We start from the raw sequence: 22,797 nt of genomic DNA on the forward strand, positions 1-22,797 counted from the left end.
GGGCACATGCCAGTTTTAAACATAGAGGTCCAGACCTCCAGTATGTGTGCAGGAATCACAGGTGTACAGCACTGAAGCTGTTTTGAAATTAGGGCTGTTTTTTTGTTTCATTTTTTAGTTTATCTGAAAATCTTGGTGGTTACTTTTTAGACAACTCTTCACTTATCTGGAAAACAGGTCTGATGTGGGCAGGGATAGTTCTCACCCACAAATTCCCTCCTCCTGCAACTGTATGCTACAGTGTGACCTGAAGGCCTCTGTAAAGTCACAGATATACCATGGAAGGATCAGGGAAGTTCCTCAGGAAGATTACTGAGAATTTAATAGCCTGCACGGAGTGGTAGTGATGGATAGAAGCTATTTATATTTTGGGCAGTGACCACAGAACGCCACACTGTAGAGGCCTGGGACCAGTGGCTGTACTTGTTTCTGTGTTGAAAGAGACCTCAAGGAGTAGCACACTGTGAATGACCTCACACAGTTGGCAGAACGAACCAGTCTTGTGAAAATCTTCCTGCATATTCTCACTCTTGCTACTATGAGTGACAAAATGCATATTTACTCTACTGACAAAATGTTCTCTGCTAAAGTGAAAATTTGAAACACCAAATTTTTTTGCTTGGCCATCATCTGGACTTGTAGCATGGCCACGAAGGTGCTGTGTGCTCTTTCCAGATTGCTGGAGGTATCTGACCAACCTGCCAGGTGCCTTTTGTTCCTGTTCCACATGCTCTTAATGTAGAGCTGTTTATGTGTTTTTTGGTCCACTCTCAGCATTCCCATGTGCAGTGCCAGTACCTGAGCTGAGTCACAGGTTTGTAAAATTCTCACTGGCTGAGTGTCTGGACCATCATGTGCTTCAGTGTCCTGGCAGAAAAATAAAAATAAAAGCAGTATATAATCTGAACTTTGCAACAAAGGATTTAAGTAATTTATTTCTTGGCATTTTATGCTTAATTTTTGCATGCTTTTCAAATCAAATATAACAGCTTTTGAACTACATCAGACACTTTTCCATTTTTGTTATGTTTTATGTCTTTTCCTCACACCATCTTCCAAGGACTAGCATTTCCCAAGTGGTTTTTAAGGGAGCTGTAAAATCTTTTGATTATAATAGGTCTATAATGTTAATGCAGTTTTACATAACTTGCTATTTGTACTGTACATTAACTTAATGCTCCTTATGAGTTACAAAATGGTCTTTAATAATGAATTAGGTACCTTACTGGATCAGTTTTATTTCCCGGGAGCTCAATACTGGGTTTTAGTTAGAGAAAACCTTGAGTGTCCACTGTCTTTCTTGTTCTCTTTTGTTACTGTAATTTGTAGGTTGTTTTCAACCAAAACAACGTGGCAGGACAGTGAGCAGTTAAGAATTAGATAAAGCAGAACTGATAAACCAGCTTCTATTTTGGGGATAGGCACAGAAATATTTGGAATGCTATCAAGCAGTTGTTATGGTCTTTTAACCCCTCTAAGCTGGGAGTTATTTGCGTAGGGGGAGAATATATTTTTTTCCCTGCAAGTGGGATAATGCGTGTATACGGATTGCTTACTGATATGATTCAACTGTATGAGCAGAATAATAATGATCTTACTGTGTTCTCACAGGAGTATTTCTCAAAGATTTCCTATATACCTGAATTTTGTCCCCCATCCTATTGCTCAGTCTTTTAATTAAATTTTACCCTGAACTGATTACATCTAGATTTTCCCATGGGGCCATAGATGTGAATTTACTTTTCTTTTCCTATCTGTAATGCTTGTTGTTTAAATCTTTTCTCTCTCTTTCTCTTTTTTTAAGAAGATTTGCTGATTGCAATTTGATTACCTGTTCACCATTTTACAAATTATGTTACTCTAATTGAAGCCTAGGAATAGAAATCAAATACATGGCTCAATTCAGAAATGTTTGATTTCATATTATTTTATGATTCCGTGTTAGAGTAGATGATGCTTTTTAAGCCTCTCTAGAAAATACTAAACTAAAAAAATAACAAAGCAGAATACTTGCGTTTATTTGGTAGCTCTACTTAGAGATTGCAAATGTAGACAGATACTGAGTCCATTGTCATTTTCTAAAAAAGATGACTGTTATCTTGGTGAAAACTGGGACTTCTTAAGTCACATTTTCAAAACAACTCATAAGGAGTTTAGAGGCATGAGTTTCATTCAGAGGCAGATTTACACCAGCTAGAGATTCGTCTTATATGAAGGGGGAGAGGACAGAGGAAGGGAGGAAAAGCAAATACACTTTGTATATATCTCTGAGCATATTTTGCTTGTGGGCAAATCTGGCTATCTGCAGCAGAAACGTGATGTTTTTAGTGCTCCAAGCTGTCCCAAATTCTCACTTCAACATTAAGTTGTGCATAAACACTTGTCTGTCGGGAAAGGCTTTTCCTCACGGCATGCTTTCCCAGTGCAGCGGTACCAGCAGCACTGTCCCCAGGACAGTGTGTCCCACACGTTTCACAGAGCGTCATTTCCACATTAACCATGTGCTGTGGGATGCCACAGAAGTGGCTGCTCTCTGGCTGTTCGCCTTTCAGTCCCATGCTCTTCCACCTTCTGATGCATAGTACAGAATCCATGTACTTTGCTGCAGCTTAACTGAATTACTCTTCTGTCACCCAGGCTCCATAATGCTATAAAGGCTGGTTAACATATATATGAAAACCATGGCTCACCACTGCACTTTCGTTGACACATGCTCTTGTCAAAGGCTTTCATCACACAAAACCATTAAAAAGTCATGACCACTACTGAAAAGATCCAGAGACAGGACTGACAAGTCAAGACATCAAGAAATGGGCCCACCTTGGGTTTTGAATGGGGAGGGGAATCTCTTGTTTTAGTCACTTTTTATTTTCTGTGCCCCCTCAGTGCACGGTGCTAAAGCAGTTAATGCCTCACTGGATTCCTGCAGAAGGCCTCTTGCTGCCAAACACCTGCAATCAGTAGCTGACCATTTGGCTGGGAAGTCAAAGGCAAGACATATGCAAAGCTGAAGCTGCATCACCCCCTTCACCGAATGCCACAAAGCTGCAGGAGGGACACCCAGCAGTGCCTTAGGGTATGCAGTAAGTTACAGAGCACGTGTTGGTATTGCATGTGCTCAGCGGTTACGTACAGAGAGTCTCTGTGGAAAGTATTGCGTCCCTCAGGATCAGAGGTAGCGTACTACCTGTTGTGAGACTAGGATGATGACAACAATGCTGCTAAAGCACACCAGAGGGCCATTTGCAATTATTGCTCTTATTGTTCTCTTGAGCAATTATTATAGTCCATTTGCCTGTAGATGTGTTTTCTGTTCTTATACCATTAACCTTAACGATGTCAGTGTGCTTCCCATATGCGGTTCCATTATAAAACTTCACAGGGTTAGAGCATAGGACATGTCTCTTATAGGGAGGAGTGTTCACAGCCCCAGCTTTGCTGGTGCCTGAGGAGAACAGCAAGTCCTGTGGATGGAGCCTGGCTGCGGAGAGGCACTTGCTTTGTTGCAGAGGGAAATGAGGAGCCATTTAATCTGCTGCAGAGGAGGGAGGATTTTCTGCCAGAGGTATGAGTCTAGGTAAGAGGCCATATCCCCAGGGAGCGATGGTGCCCACAGGACAGTGGGGGCAGAGCAGCTGCAGCAGTATGAGGGAAATATTTCTTTCCTCTTGCACTCAACAGCATTACTCCCAGTTAGTACCTGTGGAAGCGAGAGAGGAGACGAACCGTATTTTCAAGGTTTTGTGCTTTTCAGAGTGCTGTGCATGCAAAGTGGTTGTTTTAAGGCTGTTAACCACTTACACATGTAGTAGAAATAAAACAGTGCGGACGGACTAGCAACTTCAGACTATTCTTCACAGAGGTCTGCTTGCAGGACACAGACTATATATGGAGAGTCTTTACAATCAGCTAAAATGTAGCAAAAATATGATTTGTAAACATAAGCTTTTCTCTTCTCACAGTTCACAATATTGCAATGAATTGTTTTTTTTTTTTTCTGAAGTAGGAAAAAGCTTAATACTGATTCTCTTACTCCCAGATAACCCCCCTCAAAATGATTTCTGTGTAAAGATGGCCATTATTTACTGTATTCAAGAGGTCTAAATAGATATAATACTTACTTACCTAAAGCACTAGAGGACTACGGCTCTTTTAACAAAAGCTGTGTGATGCTGAGGTATTTAAGACATTACTGAGCAGATGTCTTTGGCTAATAGAGTAAGAAAAAGGATGAAATTGCTACCCAAAATGCAACAAGACTGCTTTGCTCCCAGTGTCTAGCTCACACTGCAGAAAATAGTGTGCTTTCATCAGCCATACTCTGACAGCCTCTGTTAACTGCACAGAATTTCACGTTGCACCTCTGGCTTGGGGCTTGTTTGCAAGTAAGTGCCTGCTGCAGGATGATGGGGGTAGTTGCAGCTGCTTCTTACACCATTAGTAGTAAGGATAGCCACTAGATATTCAGATACTGTGAAGATGGACTGCAAGCAGACCTGAGCACAATGCTCTGCAGTTTCCTACTTTCACCTCTTCCTCTAAGATGTTAATGATTTTTCTTGAAGCGTCTACATAATATTTCTGGTATATGGGAGATCTCCTATGAGGGGTTTCCATACATCACCCATTCTCCATGGACTTCGTTAGAGAATTACTAGCCAAAAGCTGACTCTAGTCACAGCTTTTGGGAGATTTACACTGATTTTGGACAAGATAGCCACAAACTTTGAGCAACGAACTCAGGGTGTAGTGGGGATTTGTTCTAAGACCACTCCATGCCTGACACATGTGCTCTGGTGTCCTTGTGTTTGCTTTATCTGGGCTGTTACTGTCCCAGGAGTCAGCCCCTTTCCTCTGTCACTTACATCACCAGCCAAAAAATGGTGATGGAGTGAACTGAGAGATCTGTAACTACATCAGGTGCTTGTGTAGGTGTTTCAGTGTGAACTGCTTTTTGCTGCTGGTTTACTGTGCAGGGTAGCACAGGCCAGGTGCTTATCTGCCTGTTGCCATTGGATGAGGTGAGGGGGTGTATGACGGAGGGGAAAGCTGAAGTGGTTTGCCTTGGCTTGGGGAAGACCCTGTCCTCTAGCCCAGACCTTGACATTAGTCTCCGCACAGTTTCTATCTATCAGCTCACTCTCTTCTACCCAAATGCATGTGCAAAAATAGATTAAGAAGTTTTAACTGGCCTTTCAGAAGGCAAGTCACTTCATGTTATCATCAGACAGTTGACCATGGACACGTTTGCTGGTGACCCGCAGGAGAGCTGAGTCATCTTTCTCCCTCTCTCATTTAGCCTTCTGCAGATAGATGCTTGAGCTTTCATGCATGGTTGCTGCAGGTGTCTGGATGATGCATCTGAGTGCAGCACTACCTATGAGCAGGAGGACTGAAGGGCCTGAGCGAGGCGTCAGATCCCTCTCTGCTTAAACCCTGTCTGATGAGGAGGCACTGGAACAGGTTGTCCAGAGAAGTTGTGGATGCTCCATCCCTTGAAGTGTTTAAGGAGAGGCTGGATGGAGCTCTGAGCAACCTGGTCTAGTGGAAGGTGTCCCTGCCCATGGCAGAGGTGTTGGAACTAAATGATCTTTAAGGTCCCCTCCAACCCAAACCATTCTATGATTCTATGATATTCTTAATCCCATGCTGTTTCTCTTGTCAGTGGCAAAGGGATTATTGATGAGATTCTCAGGGCTGACTAGAAGGCTGAGCTATATAACTGCCATGGAAATTAATGACAGTTGCAGGCCTGAACCTGCCAGCCGGCTTTGGGAAAGCCAGCTTTTCCCTGTCTGTTTACAGGAGAGCACTGCTGTAAGAAGTTATAAAGTAGCAGAGGATGCAGTAGTATTCAGTTGCTGCAGAAGCTAAAGAGAATTAGATGCTCTGTTTTTTTGGTCATATTTCCCAGCTGCTGTAAACTGACTGCTCTCTGACAAAGTCAATAGAGCGATACCAGTTTGCTCCAGCTCAGGATTTGAGTCTTTCAGAGTATATGCAGGCAGGTGAAACAGCAGCAAATAAGGAAAAAGATGTTGCAGGTAGGGAACTTTAATAAATAAAAATATATTAACAAAAATCAATGCAGGGCCTTGCCTCTGTCAGCATTGTTCTTTGTTTGTGTGTCTGTCCTGACCCATTCCTTCTTTGTTCACCGAGATTGCATCTGCATCTCTATGGTAACTAATGAATGATTATTTAATTTACCAATCTCTGGATGCAGCAATTTAGTGTTTGAAATATTCCAACACTGTCATACATATATGCACAACCACATACAATCTGTCACACAGGAAATACTATAGGTGCTTGATATTCATATTTGAAGCTAAATCTGTTTACCTATCTCTCCAAATGGGACAAATGAGAGCTTTATCTACTGTGGTGATGGCCACAAGCTAAACAGTATGTGCAGATAAATGTAGTTTTATTATTTCATGTTTACTGTCTATATGTGTCAGCTACAACCCAGTACACCTAAAATGAAGGCAGCACTGTGTACATCCCAGAGGATTTCTGCCCAACTCCCAGGTCTTAAGAGTTACTGAGTGTTCACAGGAAGTTTTCAGAATAAAAATGGTATTTCATGTTTGTAAGAGCCAATCTAAAAATGTTATTTTGGAGGAATGGAAAGGAAAGGACAACTGTCACTAGCTTTTCAAATGGATGGTGTGCCTTCAGCCATCTGAGATTTTCAAGAAAAAGATAAGTAATTGCTGGAGGAATGCTAGGGCAGCTACATGCTCTTCCTTGGGGCTGATGTAGGTGAGCACTGACTGGGAAAGATAGATCAGCATCTGCTTTCATTGTGTTTTCTCTCAGCTCTCTCCGATTTCAGTCTTTGACGAGCTGGAGACTTTCAGAAGATCCCCAGACACCCAGGCACATTTTTGCTTGAAGGGGACTTGGTTTTATTCTGTCCTAAAGAATTGTGCAGCTGACTTTTAATCTGCAAAGGGAATACATTCTCAGTACAATATACTCCTGCTACAAGTGAAGCAGATAGTTTTAATGAAGTTACTGGTTTGGTTGTTGTTTTTTTTTTTTTAATCTTGACTGCTTGAGGAAATGGGGGTGAAAGGGTGAAGGGACAAGAGTCATGGTATACATCCAGGCATTATATGGTCTTATGTCTGCTGAGTGGCTGCAAGAGAAGTGACATTTCCCTCCTGAACCTGACCATTTCAAAGGCACTTTGCTCAGGGCCTGGGGAGGGACATTTGCCTGGGCTTGAGGAGAAGGAGGAGATTTCAGATACTCTGGGAAGAGCTGTGAGAAGTTTAATGCTACACAGTCTTACAGCTCTGCTCAGGTGGGAAACCACAGCAAATTGGACTGCACAGATGCCATGTTGCCGCAGAAGGTAGCCTTCTTTTGACCATCTTTTGAGCCATCCTGGGATACTCACAGGTAAAAATTCCAGCCTGCAGGCAGTTGTTCCCACATCACTTAGCTGGATGTGCATATAAGTATGTATGCAGACTGTATTTGTAATGGCACAACTCAGAAACAGCTGGTTTGGATACATGCAGCTGAAATCTTCTGGGTACACTCCACTTTGCACAGCTAAGTGGTCCTAAGAGTAGCTTTTGACATGGTGGATACACTTCATTGCAGTTTCATATCTGAAACAGCAGGACCAAGGACTCCTATATCATGTTGATATATAAGTGTGCAGTGATCCAGACAGGTAGTTTTATTGCGGGTTACATGAAACAATAACTGGTTGTATGATGGCCCCCGGTTAACCTGTGGTAAGGTGAAAGCAGGGGCACTAGAATAGAATGAACTGTTATATCCCAAGGTTGATTTAAGGCTAAAATGGAACCTAGATCCACCCAAACTGCAAAACTGTGTGGTCTCTCTGCAATAAATGTTTCATTTCGTTGCCCATATCCAAAGCAGGCTGCTTTAAAAAACCCTTCTGTTCGTGAATCCTGATCCTCACTGAGCATGAAGCAGTAGAGCTCTGGTAAAAAGACATGCAAAGTACAAACCCTGCAACTTCTCAGCTCCTGCAGCTTTCTTCAAGACTGTATTAAACCTGTATCTCTGTTCCCAAACTCCAAGGAGCCTCATTTACTCTGGGCTTGCTTTAGAAGCCCCTACAGTTCAGGACATGCCCATTATGTGCTGCACTGAAGCTGTGTGCTCACTTGGAAGCTATTGAGTGTCCCAAAAGAAAATTACAGCCATCTTACAGGGATGAGTCATCTCATACAGCTGTGTGAGACATGATTTTCTAGTTGTACACAACTTTGAAGTTTAAAAAAACCTCAAGCCCTTTTCTGTTCTGTATAGGGATGAAACCAAGTTCTTTCTATTTTAATGGAAAAAAATGCAGAAACAAAGCAAGATCCTTACTTAGCATAGCAAACAGTTCATTAATCAACTCACTTCAGGTGAAAAAGATTCAACATTGCCCGCCTCCCACATTCCAGAAAAATTCTGTGACCACAGAAATATTACGGATCTCCTTCACAATCTTCAATTGTTTTTTAAATGCAAAATGGAACAGTGCCAACCTGTGAAAGTCAAAGGCTGATTTGGTAGGCAGTTAATAGCTTGGTGATTCATAGTACCTGCGTAGTACATGGGGATCCTAAGTTCAAGTCTGTGAGAACCCAGGACTTCAGGCTATTATCAATTCTAAGCCTCTCTTAGGTTTTGACCATAAATCACACCCTAGAGAGGAAAAATCTTTCCCGGCAAAAGTTCTGGCAATGCTGCTATGTTTGCCTGCAAAATGCACACTTGTTTCAGTTGCTTTCTACTTTCTGATTAAAAAATATTTCACTGAAAAACTTTATGAACTATCTCAAAGTGTTTGACAGCATTGGATCTTTCAAGAAGCTCAGAAAAATTAAATTAATTTTACTGTATTTTGGATTTCAAAGTCTTGTGGTAGATGTCCATACACCCTTTTTTTTTCAGGGTGGTTAATTTTTATGACTTGATAGTATTTGCACTGTGTAGGATAAAAAAAGAGAATTTCTGAATAATGAAAAATTTACACTTCTTTGTGGATTAAAAGTGAGAGGAAATAGCTATTTCCTCCCATTTTTAGTACAGCAAATTAAGAGAAATCTAATAGAGTACTTGATGCCACAAAAGCATTTGGGTGGGGTGATGATAATTTTGGTGCCTTTACTGGCATTCACGTGGGCAGATTAAAAATTGCATCAACTATAAAAGCAGAGAGGCTGCTCTAGTGCCTGTGGTGACCTCTGGCATAGCAGAGACCAGGGGTTCTTGTGCTGACCTGGTTGGTAAAGGTCTACTGTAGCTCTTCTTGCTCCTAAGCAAGCTGCCCCACTTGTTTTCTGACCGAAAGGCTCTCTTCTGCCTTTGGGAGAGACGTGTCTTCTCAGAGAGCTCCTGTCTGGGATTTCTCAGCTCTTAAACAAATAAGAAATGTTGATAAATCTTTAAAAAATCCTTCCCTTCAACTCTTTGTCAGACTGAAGACATAAATAACACTGGCAGCCCCATTCCAAGTGCTTTTGCCTAAGACAAGTCCTATCTCAGCTACTGAGAAGTGGCATTTTTCATTTTGCCCAAGGATCCGGCCCAAGGATTTTCACTTAACCCCTTCTCAGCTGCTGGCTGCAGCCCGTCACAGAGGATTTGTGGTCCTAATTTCAGCAGATCAACACAAAGCTGACTGAAGGCTGTAAGACAATGCTTGAGCCTTACTTTTATGAATAAGCTTAGTAAGTGAAAAGCATAAAGAGAATTTAATCTGCTTGTCTGCTTGTGGATACTGTACCAATGGAGAGAAAATCAGTTTAGGTGGAACAGTGAAGATGCCGTAGTCAGGCTGAATCAAGGAGCAAGAAAGTGTGGTCTTGGCAGCAGTGCTATAAGTGCTGGCTAGAAGGATATGTCAAAAGGACTGCCTGCATACAGTGGATTCAAGGTGGGAGCATTTCCTTCTCCCCACACTGAGGCTGTCTCTGTGCAGAACAGTAGCAGGGTGGTGTAGAGATGGCATGGTGGTGCCTCAGCCCTGCGCCTGAGAAACATGCACTTGGCTTGTGTCAACCAGGCACATTAGCACAGATGCTGTGTGCCCTCTACTCCCTGGGCTTTTGCTGCCTCTGGAGCTAGCTCAGGTATCTCTGCTGCACATCCCCCTGCACAGTGAAGGCATTTCCTTGGGGCTAAAGGAAAATCCTTTGCGGACTGTAGCTTGCATTGATCAAGGGAATTGCCTGCATGTGGACATGGGTATATGACTGTTGTGTGTGTAACTAATCTGTTTTGAGCCTTGAGATCATGCCTGAACTGTCATTTCTGTGCTTTTGGTTTCCTCCTGTGTTTGAGAGTGAGATCACTAGCTTATATTTTTATCTCTACTTAAATATCCTTAAAACAAATTTTTTACTTAACTATCTTTACCCAAAACTCCAGTGTTCATGACTAGAGTCAGCATTTTTAGTTAGTTTTCCACTTAGGAAGCACTGATAAAACATGAACAAGGGCATAAGGGTCCTTTTGCTTTCTGAGTATGAGCTAGCAGAGCTAAGCTTTCTTTGTGAGCTTCTGAAGTAGCCAGGGACACAAGAGAGATGAGTACACTTTAATGTTGTTCCTCTCAAGTGTCACCTTGGGGTGACTTCTTACTTATAAAACTGCTTGGGGTTCTCTCAAGCTAAGATTGCTCCAAGGCAACACTTTTGATCAGGCATGACAGTGAAGTACATCCACTGAGGCATAATGTTATATGTGTCCTGCACAATAAATAGCAGTTAGATACAGGGGTGATCCACAGCAAATCACTATGGCTATCACACAGCACTGCTGTCTGTCCCATGGGCCTCCCACAGCAGTCAGAACGTGCTAGTGGCCTCCCCCAGTGCCATTTGTCAAACTGGAGTTCAAGTTTCAAAGGCAAAAAGAGCAGTGTCCTGAAATGCTGGTTGCCTTTTGTCTGTCTGTTGGACTTTCATTTATTTCCCAACACTTCAGCAATAAACAGCTTTGCTTTGTTTTTCCCTGCCCATCGCTGGCTGTCTATTATTGCCTGGTATGACTATTTTCAGTACTCTTTCCTTCTTCTTGCCAAGTACAGTCACAGGGGAGGGGGAACAGGCTTAGGCTGGTAGCAGTCTCTCTGTGCCTCTACTTCTTTGCAGAATGGGGAAATGATGCCTCTTTCTTTTGCCATTTTTTACCACATCATGTTGAATTGCTGCTCTATGCTGGGAAAAAAACAGACTCTCTTAATTTTCCCTTTTTCCACTGCTAGGTTGTAATTCTGAAGTGTAAAAGTCTGTTTCCAAGCTGATGGGAAGAGGAATGTACTGTCCACTCAGGATGGTGTATACTGAGCACAAATAAGGGTTGATATACAGTTTAAACAGTGGATTTAAACAATGAATCCTGCCTGAACATCAGAAAACACTTTTTTTTTTCTCTGAGAATGACTGAGCACTGGCACAGGTTGCCCAGGGAGGTAGTGGAGTCTGCATCCTTGAAGATATCCAAATGCCATCTGGACATGGTCCTGGGCAATCAGCACTAGGTGGCCCTGCTTGAGCAGAGGAGTTGGACTAGGTGACCTCCAGAGGTCCCTTCCAACTTCAGCCCCTCTATGATCCCGTGATTACAGACTTCAGGTTATTTATTATAGCCATAATTCTATCAGGTCAGAAAGGAGAAAAGGTTTGTGAGCAGAGAAGTTTTATTTTTTAATAGACCAATAATGTTAGGGAAAAAATGGTCAGAATTTTGGATATATGCTTTCATCACTTTCTGTGCACCTAAAATATTGGATGGTATTATTTTAACAAAACATACTAACTTAATCCACACAAAACTTTTGGCTTAATATAAGCACATGCCTACAATGCAGATCCTGATATCCCTCAGAACTATGGAGAAAGGTGAATCCCTTCATAACTTAGGAATGTGAGCCATGTGCATCTGTACCAGAGACACCTCTCCCTGATAGCAATAGCTACTTTTTCCAGAGGAAAACCCTCAACATTCAGATGTGGAAGTGGAAAGCCCTCAGGAAACAAAGGAAAAAGGAATGTTCACTGCCAGTTTGGGTCAGTTTATCAGACAGTTGCTTCTGGTTAATATGGTCAGATATAAATGGTCTGAAGGAGTAGGGAAATTTTTAGCAGAATTGTTGGATTAGGCTATTTGGATCATCTAAGATCCCTATGACATACAGTACATGTGACCAGAAAGATATTCCAGTGAACAATATGAAATTACAAGCACGAAGCACTTGCAAGATATAAGCGAGTGAAAGGCTCAATCATGAACTCTACAAAATACATAGCAAAGCAGGGGCTGCATTATACTTTTCAGATCAGTGTTACTGGAAATTGCCTCATCTACAGCCAGTCATTGGAGTCCCCTCTTCCTCAGCCTTGCTGTTTAGTCCCATACTGACCCAGTGTGTTTCTGACATATTTCCACAATGTTTAAATAGCACCTCCTCTCAAATATGAGCAGTTTACCAGAAAGTGATGCCCCTCTCCAGGGAAAGCTGTGACTTGATGCTAAAAAAGATTGACTTGAGTGAAATGCACCCAGAGATGCAGAGGTGTGGAAGACAGGAAAAGAAGAAACAGGTAGAGAGGCCATTTTGTGGCTTGCAGATTGACTTATTTAATGACATTTTCATTAACAGTTCTTTCTGCTAAATGCCATGAGTTTCTCTCTTTAGAGCTGTCTACATTAATAATGAGTGACTCCACTGGGAAGTGATTTACATAAAACATGCTTCTCTTGTTATAGACAGGAGCTTTGTGCTGGGCTGGAGAGACGAGGAGAAGAAGGTAAGTGCACTCCGTAAATGAAGGGCAGTTTCCTATGCTGAGTCATGAGCACCCATGAAAAATCACCATCCCCTCTGCTACCACCTTGGCCCGAAATGTGGGGCACTCTGGCACCCAGCTCAGAGTCCTACTGCATTCAGGTGGATGTTTTTACACAGGTGTGACACAGAGTGCTGTGGTGGAAAGGTTGGGATCAGCCTATGCATATAAAGTCTGCAGAGGAGCTGTAGACAGGAGTAAAATCAGCTTTCCCTGAAGAGCCTTTTCTGCACATTTTGTATTACTTCTGCAGTGCAAAGCGACTGGGGCCTCTGATCACAGCCTTCTGCATTTCTTCAGCCTTAAGTGTCAGAGAAATAGGTTCATATTTTGTGATCTGTCAAGTTCCAGACAGACACCAATGTGAAAATATGACAACTAGAAAACACAAAATGAAATACCACTTTTTTAAAAAAAATTCCTAAAAATTTATTTGTTCAATTTCTTCCTAAATGTGACTGAGACATTACATTATGGCTTTTTCTCTAAGTTGGATACAAGACAGTCTGGACCATTTGTTGCTAAGTCATCCCGGATGTGTTTTTTCTTATGGATGAAACAGTCTATCTTGACTCATAAATAAAGAGATGTACAGCGTCTTAACTTCTTCTCCCAAAGTTACAATAAATTCATAGAAAACATATTGCTGAGACTGTATTCTCGAGGTGGATTCCAGTTAAAGTAGATAACAGGTGAGATCTCAGTTAAGTTGAGCTTTCTAAGAGTTAGTGACCTAAGCTGTTCAATGTATACTTTCCTAGAGGACAATCTACAAAATGGCTTAGCTCCCTTATCTAAGCCACCTATTTTAGGATGAAATTTGGTTTCTGAGGGTTGTTATCTCTCTCCATTGACTATGAAGAAAGCTTGGTGACTTAGCTTAGACCTGAAGAATTTCAAAGGCTATCTTGGTAGATTGAGACACTTTTTAAAGAGAGGACAGAATAGTTTGGAAATGGAAGTATAGCTCCCATGAGTTTAGTTTAATTTTATATTTTTATTTATATACATATATAAGTAAATTATATACAAATAAGATATATACACTCTAGCATGCTTTCAAGGGAAACAAAAATAAGATTGCAAAGGCAAAAATGATAATATGTTGCCTATGGTGAACATTTATGTCATTGAAATGATTTGTAGATACAGTCAAGAACTTTGATTTCTGAAAAAATAACATCTTAGACCACTGGAAAACTACTTAGAGGAAAATAAGGCATCATTTGTACATAATTAAGTAAACATTTTCTATTCCTCACATCTCCATGGAAATAGATGTGTTGTTCAGCTCATTTTTCTGGTGTTTCCTACAGAAGGACTAGCCTGACAATGCCATTAAGAATCACAGAAGAAATCAAAGACTTTGGAAGGTAAGAACTTTTACTTCATGAACGCTGGTTAGTTTGATAGTTGGAAAATAATGACTGTTGATGAAAGCTTATACTGGCACCTGGATTCATGTCACATAAATTGCCAATAAAAATTCAGTTTTTGCTTTTTAATTGATAGATTTCATTTTGGAGTAGTTAGGAGGGCAGTCTTGTGTTCTCAGTCACGATGTCTTCTGTGAAACTACATATAGACAAAAGTAATTTGTCCAAATATGTTTATTTGCTGAATTTGAGCTTGTACTGAACCCAGACTATCCTTTCAGCAGAACAAATTACAAGAGCTGCAATTCAAATTGTTTTATACTTTGCCTTCCTTTTCTTTCTAAATTCTATTCCAGCTAAAAGTCAAAAATCTAAAAAGTAAAGTATCCCTGATTTTCTGGGGGGATTGTGCAGATCAGTATTTCTGGTAAGTTGACTGAAATGTAATGTAAGCTTTTGATTCTTTAAGTAGCCTCGATGAAATGTTAACAGTTCTTCTGTATTGTATCTGTAACGAAGTGGGAAGATTAGAAGTGAGGTTTGGCTTCAGCAGATCGTATTGTTGTCTTTTAAATTAGTTTTGCTCTGGGCACAGTGCCTGTAGTTTTCTTAATCTGTTAAACCTTTTTTGGTAAATTAATAATTTGGACAATGATGAATATAAATAATTTACATCTACAGCTTTCATGTCGTATGTTTGCTGAGGTGGATTTACAAAGGCATCAAGCCAGGATGTAATTCCTGACTTTATTAGGTTATGAAACAGAATCTAGCCAGAAGATATAATGTCCTCAAGCTGTAACATCAGCAGCAACAGACAGACCTTAATGTTGCTGGACCTAATGGAATTAAATTTCATGTATGCTTAATGAATGCAAATGCCACTTAATTTTTACAGCTTGAGTTGTAATACATTGCATGTGACACGTCTTCTCCTGAAAAAAATATTCAAATGTGTGATTCTTACACCCAGTGTCCAATTTCAGCACTGTAAAATGTATCCTCTTAGGGAAGAGGGACTGGAGAAACATGCCAGCAATATTACTGCATAATTTAAAGCAGCCACTAAAGAGAAATGTTAAAATATGCACCAGGCAATTACAAGTGTTGTATATGTTTTTATTCTCCTTTGCTGCTGTTCAACAAGGAGTAGTAAAAAGATTTAGAGCAAGTGGCAACCATAGCAACAAGGAATTTTTGGTCCAACCTGGTGCTGTATAATTTCTGGCAAAGAAACACATTTCTGCATACTCTGTAAGGTGTTGATTCTTCCAGAAGATATGTGCAGTGCTTTCAGTTCTGCCTCTCAGGAACTAGTCCCATAGAGGTATGTGAGAGCCAGTTTTGGTGCAAGCCCAAGCACAAGTGATTTACAATTGGATTTTACCAGAGCTGGTCGTGACACTTGTTCAGTAGTCCCTTGGGTTTGTTAATTATTGATAGAGATAATAAGTCCCATTATGCTCCCTGTGAGAGAGAAGGGAAATAGATGTGAAGTGGAAGAAGGTTTCTATCCCTTACCGGTTCCCTTCTCCATCCAGCTGTGGCTGTGAGAAAACCCAAGCAGAGCTTTGTTCTTCAGACCTGATCACACCAACTACCCTGCTCTGGGGGATACGAAGGCCCTGTCAAACACAGCTCCCCAGTAGTGGTAAATACCAGAGTGACTCTGTCTTTAGAGTTTTTTGCTTGCTTGCAGACAGCTAAGTGGGCAATGACCCTAAAAACAAGTAAGCGAAAACTCAAGGGTGGAATGCAAACTCAATTATATATGTGGAGATCCCAGAAAATGTATTCAGTTGATGTGGGTGTGTGGGGTTTTCCAAATACAGTCCAGTGATTAGTCGCTGTGCATTTTATAAAACAAAGTGGGTGTCATGATACTGAAGATTATGGCAGACATAGTAGTCACAAAGAAGTCTAGCTACTGATTGTAAATTAATCTGTGCAAAGTCAAAAGGATCTGAGATTCTCACTCAGAGAATGTTGACCTTCACAGCTAGACACCAAAATTAAACATCCATCACTTCTCACGACAAAGAGTAAATTTGCACGGTTAATTCTGAAATAAAAATGATGACAAGATTACCGTACAATGAAGAGTATGCAATATGAAAGATGTTATTCCAGAGAACATGTTAGAAATGACTGTCATTAAATGTCAGGTTTTTTCTGTCTCTTTTGGAGGCAATCCTTCTACTTTATAAGATAGAGCTGTTCTACACAGTGGCTTAGAGTAGGCTGAGGGCTTTTTGCTCTGATTTGATGGGACAAACATATCCTCCAGTAAAGGTACTGAGGTCTATAAGCCTCTTTTGTTAATAGCCTTGTTTTCCTTAGCTTTTCCTCTTTCACATACCCCAGGTCTGCAGATCCCAGGCTGAAAGCCACTACATGATGAGGTGCCCCTTGAAAGTCCCTTAACCAGGCATTAATTCCTGCTATTTAGTAAGTTTTACAAGCTATTTGCCCATTGCTTTTTTCCAGGTGGGAAGTTGGGGATAGGTCCCAGAGATGGTGTACGTAAAGTACACACCTGACCATTTTATCTAACATTCCTTTGAAGGTTACTTATCACAAAATGCTGTGATAGCACATAGACCTCCTCCACTTCATTACACCTTAATTTGGGATCCTGAGACTATAAAATTGTTTCGTAAATTATCTGGAAATAGCTATATCTGACTCTGCATCCCAGGGGAAGAAGCCTATTGCCCTTTGGCAAGACATATGAAGTTACCTATGATCAAGGCAGCACATTTTTAAATACCTTATCTCTGTATTTGCAATTGCTGTATCAAGTTACAACGGTAGGAAGTGGAAGAAAAGCATTGCCACTTTAGAATACAGATGTTTAGAAAGGAGTGAATTAAGTGAGACAGAAATCTAGGATCTTCTACTTTCATTTTTTTCAGTAACACTATTTCTTTGATAGCCTGGGATAAAAAAGGCAGAAGGTGGGTAGTATTATTTGAACAAAGATCTCAGCAATTATTGCATGTGGATAGCCTTTGTATTGTGCAGATTGTTTTCCTCCACGCATATTTTGTTTCTTGCATTGAAGCACTTAAAACATATCCAGCAGAGTTATACATCTACATAAATATTTGATAACTCTAATTGTGCAGCCTGAACCACACTTTCACCCTTGGGCATGTAGTGCAAGTAAATGTGCATAGCACCTGTATATAAGATGTTAAGGTGATCAGGGAATGTGTGAGCTTGCCTGAAGCATCAATTTAAAGCAACAGCTCTATTTGTGCTATTTCAAAATCAAAGGAAAAGTATGTTCTTATTTTATAATTAAAGAGAATTAATGTTAATGATTTCACATTACTCATTAAATTAACATGAAAATCATCAAGTTCTCATTGTCACTTCTATTATAAACACCTGTCCTGCTAGGAATCTTTCACACGTGAAAGAGTATCAGACATGTAACAAGGTAAGAAAGAGATTTCGGGCATAAGATGGTCTAAATGCCATTTTGGTTCTTAGAAAAAGTATTGTTAACCATGGATTTAATTTATTTTGGAGAGAGGTGAGCTATAATTGTAGCTCTTAGAAATGCATACTGCAGGATTTCTGTCTTTTATTTTCTGCTAAATGTCATTTTTCATCTGAAAAAGAAAAGCTGGCTATTTTTATTTTGAAAAAGCTGTCTCTGATTGTATATCAATAGACTCTATTCTTCATGAATCGTTGACAAATTGAAATACTAATATAAAAAAGAAAAATCTCAGTTTTTTCCTATCCATATCCATCTTAAATGCAGAAAACCTGAGGTTATTCTTGTAGGCGGGCATAAGACCAGGGTTTCCATCCTTTGAAAAATTCTGATACTGCTAATTTTAATTCCTCATGACTTGGAGTGAAAAGTTGAGGTAGTTTGGGGGAGTCACAAACTCTCCAGTCTCACATTTAGTCATAGCACTTGTTTAGTGCTGAAACAAAAGCCTTCTTTTAGTCTTTTCTTTGTTTGCTTGTTTGTTTTTACCTTCGATGTGTCCAGAAGACTGAGAATATGAGTCTTGTGGGACATTTTCTTCCAGCTCCTCTGCTTTCAATTTTTCTCCCCAGGCTGAGTGTTTGGCCCCACCACAGCCATGCATTGCCCACCTACATGTAATGTTTTGGCCAAAGGGGCAACATGAAAAGTGTCCTTATGGGAATGCTTATGTTGTGCTGCAGTCTTGTGTGTAGCACTGCAGCAATTCAGTTGGACACAGCTTAGTGTTGAACTGACACTCCACAAATTCATCTGAGAGGTTTCTATCAAGGCTGACATGATTCAAAGGCATTTCATTTCTGTGTCTGATGAAAAAGTGAAAAATTACCCACAGAAATTTTGATTCACAAAGAGTTTCAGTTTTAAAGACAAAGACATTTTTCCCGAACAGCATAAATCAAAGTTGTTTTCCTGTTTACAAACATCCCAGCCTTGCTTACTGGATGTCCTCCTATATTTTAGTGTAACTGCTCACCCTCAGCTGTCCTTCTCAGCTTGGTTGAGGGTAATGGGAAAGGATCCACATTAAAAAATAATAATAACACTAATTTATTGCTTTTCAAAAAGAAAAAAATGTATGTGACAAGTATAATCTGCTTCTTTACCACGTCTCAGATTATCTAGGCCAAGCCCTTGGACTTCTGCTTGCGTATCTTCCCCTTCAATCTGTCATAGCGCCTGGGGCCATTACCAAAATGAAGGCATCAGGTGCCCCCAGTGGGACTCTTCTTGCTGAACATGAAAATCTCCAGTCTCCGTGAGCTGAGCTGATCACCTTGCACACCTGTTATTGTTAAGGGAAGAAACAGGCCCTTTTATGGCTCGGGTTGTTTGCTCCATCCTGGCACCTGTATCAGGACAGCAACACCACGCCCTGCAAGTGTCCTTTTGCTCTGCTGCCTGTGCAGACTCAGGGCAGCTGTCACAAGGATAAAGATCTGCGTTTTGTTAAATCAGTCAAGGAGCCTGTGAAGATATCTTCTAACTCCAGACATAAGGAAGTATGAGAGGTATTTTAAAACTGGTAACAATCTGTCATTATAAATGCTTCACTGAAATTGGTTTGTTAGTTGTTATGCCTTGTTACGTTGACATTGTTATACTCTTAATGACACACTCTAAGCTTGAGAAATGTTAATAGCTGTGAATAAGTGAGATTCAGATCCAGGAACCATCAGTTTATGGAAGTAAAACATTTGCTTTCAGCTTCAACAGGGCTTTTTTTATAGTAAGACTATCTGGATATACAAGGCTGGGCACCCATACATATATATGTATATAAAATATATATATTCTCTCTCTCTATATATATATAGAATATATATATATATTATATATATATTATACTGGGCACCCATAAGTAGTTTCAACAAATGTCTAGTTTCTTAATGGCCTGGCCTCTAAGAAAATGGATCCAAGACCCATCAGAGCTCTTGCACATGTATCTGTAAATCTGAGAAGGTACATTTATAGTCAGTTATCTCTCTGGGATTGTTAAGATTTTTAATTTTCTTCTAAAGGTGAAGGCCTCAGTGGCAGCTGAGAACTAAATATGGACTGAGGGGTTTTCAGGTTTTTAACACACAAATGAACTTAGCAGCTAAGGAAATGTTCTTCTGTCCCTAGCATAAAATTGGCTTTAAAATGAAGCAGAGTGAGAGAGGGGTTGGATATGGAGTCTCCAGGGATAATTGGCAGAGATTTTTTTATACTAGGAAACTACCTGCTCTTCTTCACTGGAAGAAACAATATTTGTGAAACCATTCAGCAATTTTCAATCATCTAGCATCATCTGAGATGCTCTAACAGTATTCTGCTTAACCTCCTTCCTCTCTCTCCAGCAGGCAATGGTCTCCCAGAAGGCCTGCATCAGATGTGGCTTGGATGTCCTAGGAGGTCTCAAATGGTGTTAGAGATGTCTGAAATGCTATACATCTCACTCCAACAGAAAAAGTCCAAACCTTTCTGCTTGAGACAAAGAAATGGCATTGTAGCATCTGTGAAGTGCTTTTTTTAACCATTCGCCATCCTGCATAGTATCAGTAATATTTTTCTTGTATTAAAAGAAAACCAGTAAAAGCAAATGAGATTTCAGTGAATTTTTATGCATATGAATTCTAAATCAAATATTCTGAGTACATCAAATGTGCATGTTTTCCTTGAGAATGACAAATATATGGGGAAACGTTAGGTTTTCTGTGGCAGAGGAAGAAGGCAGACAAACCTCTGAAGTAAAACAAACCTTTAAAGACTTTTATTCTGTAACACCATGTTTGGCTTCCTATAAAAATTACTGTGAGGAGTGCAGTTGATAAGTAGGATGTTTCTAAAAACATTTGCTGATGTATTGAAACATAATTTGCTGGCATAGACTTCCAATTCAGCACCATGGTGCAGCCTGCAGTGCACTTGGGTGATGTTTGCAGGCCAGGCTGCCTGCTGCTGGCTGGATGGGGAGGGTGAAGCAGAGGTAGGTGGGGGTCACTCCTAGCTGCCTCCCAGCTGGGTTTGTGATTGGAATCATCCAGGGTGAACTTAGCATCAGCTACACAGGAAACAGTTGAAAGAAATAAGACATTTGGGCAGAGATTTAGGTACATGTTGTTCTGTGATGAAAATATTTGATTTGGGCAGACTGCAGTAGAGGTTTACCACTGCTCTGTACTTTACTATATGATTATTCTGGCAGGTTGCCATAGCTGCAGGTGCTGAATAATCAGATTTTTTCGTTTTCCATGAGGACTCAAATTCTTTGTCTAAGGAAAGGAAATATTTTTTTTTCTGTCACTTGCAGCAGTAGTTTACATCATCATTACTGAAGAGTATGTAGCAAGAAGTGATTCGCCAGTACCAAGTATAACAAATATAAAGACAGTCAAGAAAACTGTCTAAATTACATAGACTAATGGAGGGGTCTGATTTTACACTGCCTTGCTTCTACTCTGTATTATTTGCAGGACAGAGTTGTATAAAGATGAAAGGCTTTTATTCTGTGTTATTTTCTTCATACAATGTTTTTTTTCCAGTTCCACGTTGCACTAGTTTAATGAATAGTTCATGTTTCCGAAGCTCATTTTGTTCTATGGACAGTGACAGAGCCATAATGATAACAGCCTTCTTGAAATCATCACTCTGTCACAGTTGCCTCAAGGGAAACATTGCAGATCAGTGACTAAGGAGGGAGTTTTACCATCACATTAACCAGAAAGTCACAACCAGTTTGAATTTGCACTAATGTAAATCAGAAGTGAATCAGCTGTACACCAGTGTGATTTCAGTGCCAAGCACATTGTTAATCTATGTTTCTCACATTGACTGCTCTAATATGCTCCCTTATTTTCCTCCTGTAGTAAAATAAATCCACATTTCTCTGGGAAATCCTTTTGTATATACAGTTACCATGCATATTATGTTAACTCATCACATGGAAAAAATCAACAGCTAGTCTTTTGCAGTTTGTTTGCCCTGAGACAGGATGTATTTTTACCAGTATGTTCAAGATATGTTAAAGTAAGCAATCTTGAGCAAATATAAGTCAAGTCTGTGCTCCAAACCAATTCAAGAGATGGGTTTTTAACCCTTGATATGGTGTAGTTTGTTAAAAAGCAAACATAATGGTAAGCTTTAGGTGGATGGCTAGGAACATTTTGCTAAAGTAGAAATGATGGAGAAAATAACTGTTCAGTCTCTCAAGGTTTTGTAGAACAAACAATGGTAGAAATGCAGACATTTTATTTTCCTTTGCTTGTTTCACTAGTTTTAGACAGCTGACTTAAATGAAGCCAACTTTTGTTAATATTCGTGAAAGAACAGGATCAAGCTAGATTTCCCTTGTAAAGTAAACTTGACTACTTGTAGACCAGCAAAGCCAACAGGACCTTAGTGTGGATGGTCATATAATAATCTAGCCCTGCAGAGATTATAAACCTAAAAAAACCCCAACCAACAAGCCAAAAAAACACAATCAAAATTCTAGTTCTTGCCACACTGAAATAAGGAATAAAAAAAAACCCACGAGCTGAAGGGGAAAATAATTTGCAATAAGAAAGCAATTTCAGTTTCAAAGGGTTTATTTGTTTTGACTGAGTGGTCTAATTTCTTTTTAATTATGAAGATTGAATTGGTGAGTTTCTCCTTATCTTTTTGCATCCTACAATGTATTTCAGATGGAAAGCTGAGTAATCTTATGTTGCTTATGTCTGAGGTGTGAACTTTCTGCCTTTCTTTTTGTTTGAATCAGCAAATGCTAAACACTAACTTACTAAGAGTGAGTTTCAGACTGGAGAAACCAGCCCCATCAGTCCCATGCTAATCAGGCATTGCCCCTGCTTGCTTGCCTCTTGCAAAGCCCTAGTGCTGCTTGCCTATGAGTGGGTGCAGGAGCCAAGCACTGCATGGGCTGTTCACATTCCATTGTCAGCCATTCAGACTCACCCATGGAGGAGCTGAGCCCTTGCTTGGGCTTGAAATTCACCAGATTTCTGTACTCTTTTTAAGTCTAGCCATGGTGGAGCTTGCTTCTTTTCAACTTTGACTTCACTGACTCTTTTTCTGGGTCCTGAGAAGTCTTGTA

General features: G+C 40.3%; 1 long non-coding RNA gene across 2 annotated transcripts in view; it reads left to right on the forward strand.

The window, feature by feature from the left end:
- The window catches only part of LOC135411361 (uncharacterized), a 40,461-nt gene extending 19,178 nt beyond the window's left edge, over window positions 1-21,283 (forward strand). The window contains exons 2-6 of one of the 2 annotated variants that reach the window (XR_010429111.1): window positions 12,760-12,800; window positions 14,118-14,212; window positions 14,572-15,866; window positions 18,840-19,234; window positions 20,066-21,283. This is a non-coding gene — a long non-coding RNA (uncharacterized LOC135411361). Of the gene's footprint in view, window positions 1-12,759; window positions 12,801-14,117; window positions 14,213-14,571; window positions 19,235-20,065 lie in introns of both variants that reach the window. The other variant, XR_010429110.1, reaches the window with a different exon arrangement.
- The last annotated feature ends 1,514 nt before the right edge of the window (window positions 21,284-22,797 follow it).

This window comes from Pseudopipra pipra, chromosome 3 (assembly GCF_036250125.1).
Source record: "Pseudopipra pipra isolate bDixPip1 chromosome 3, bDixPip1.hap1, whole genome shotgun sequence".
NCBI classification, from domain to species: domain Eukaryota; kingdom Metazoa; phylum Chordata; class Aves; order Passeriformes; family Pipridae; genus Pseudopipra; species Pseudopipra pipra.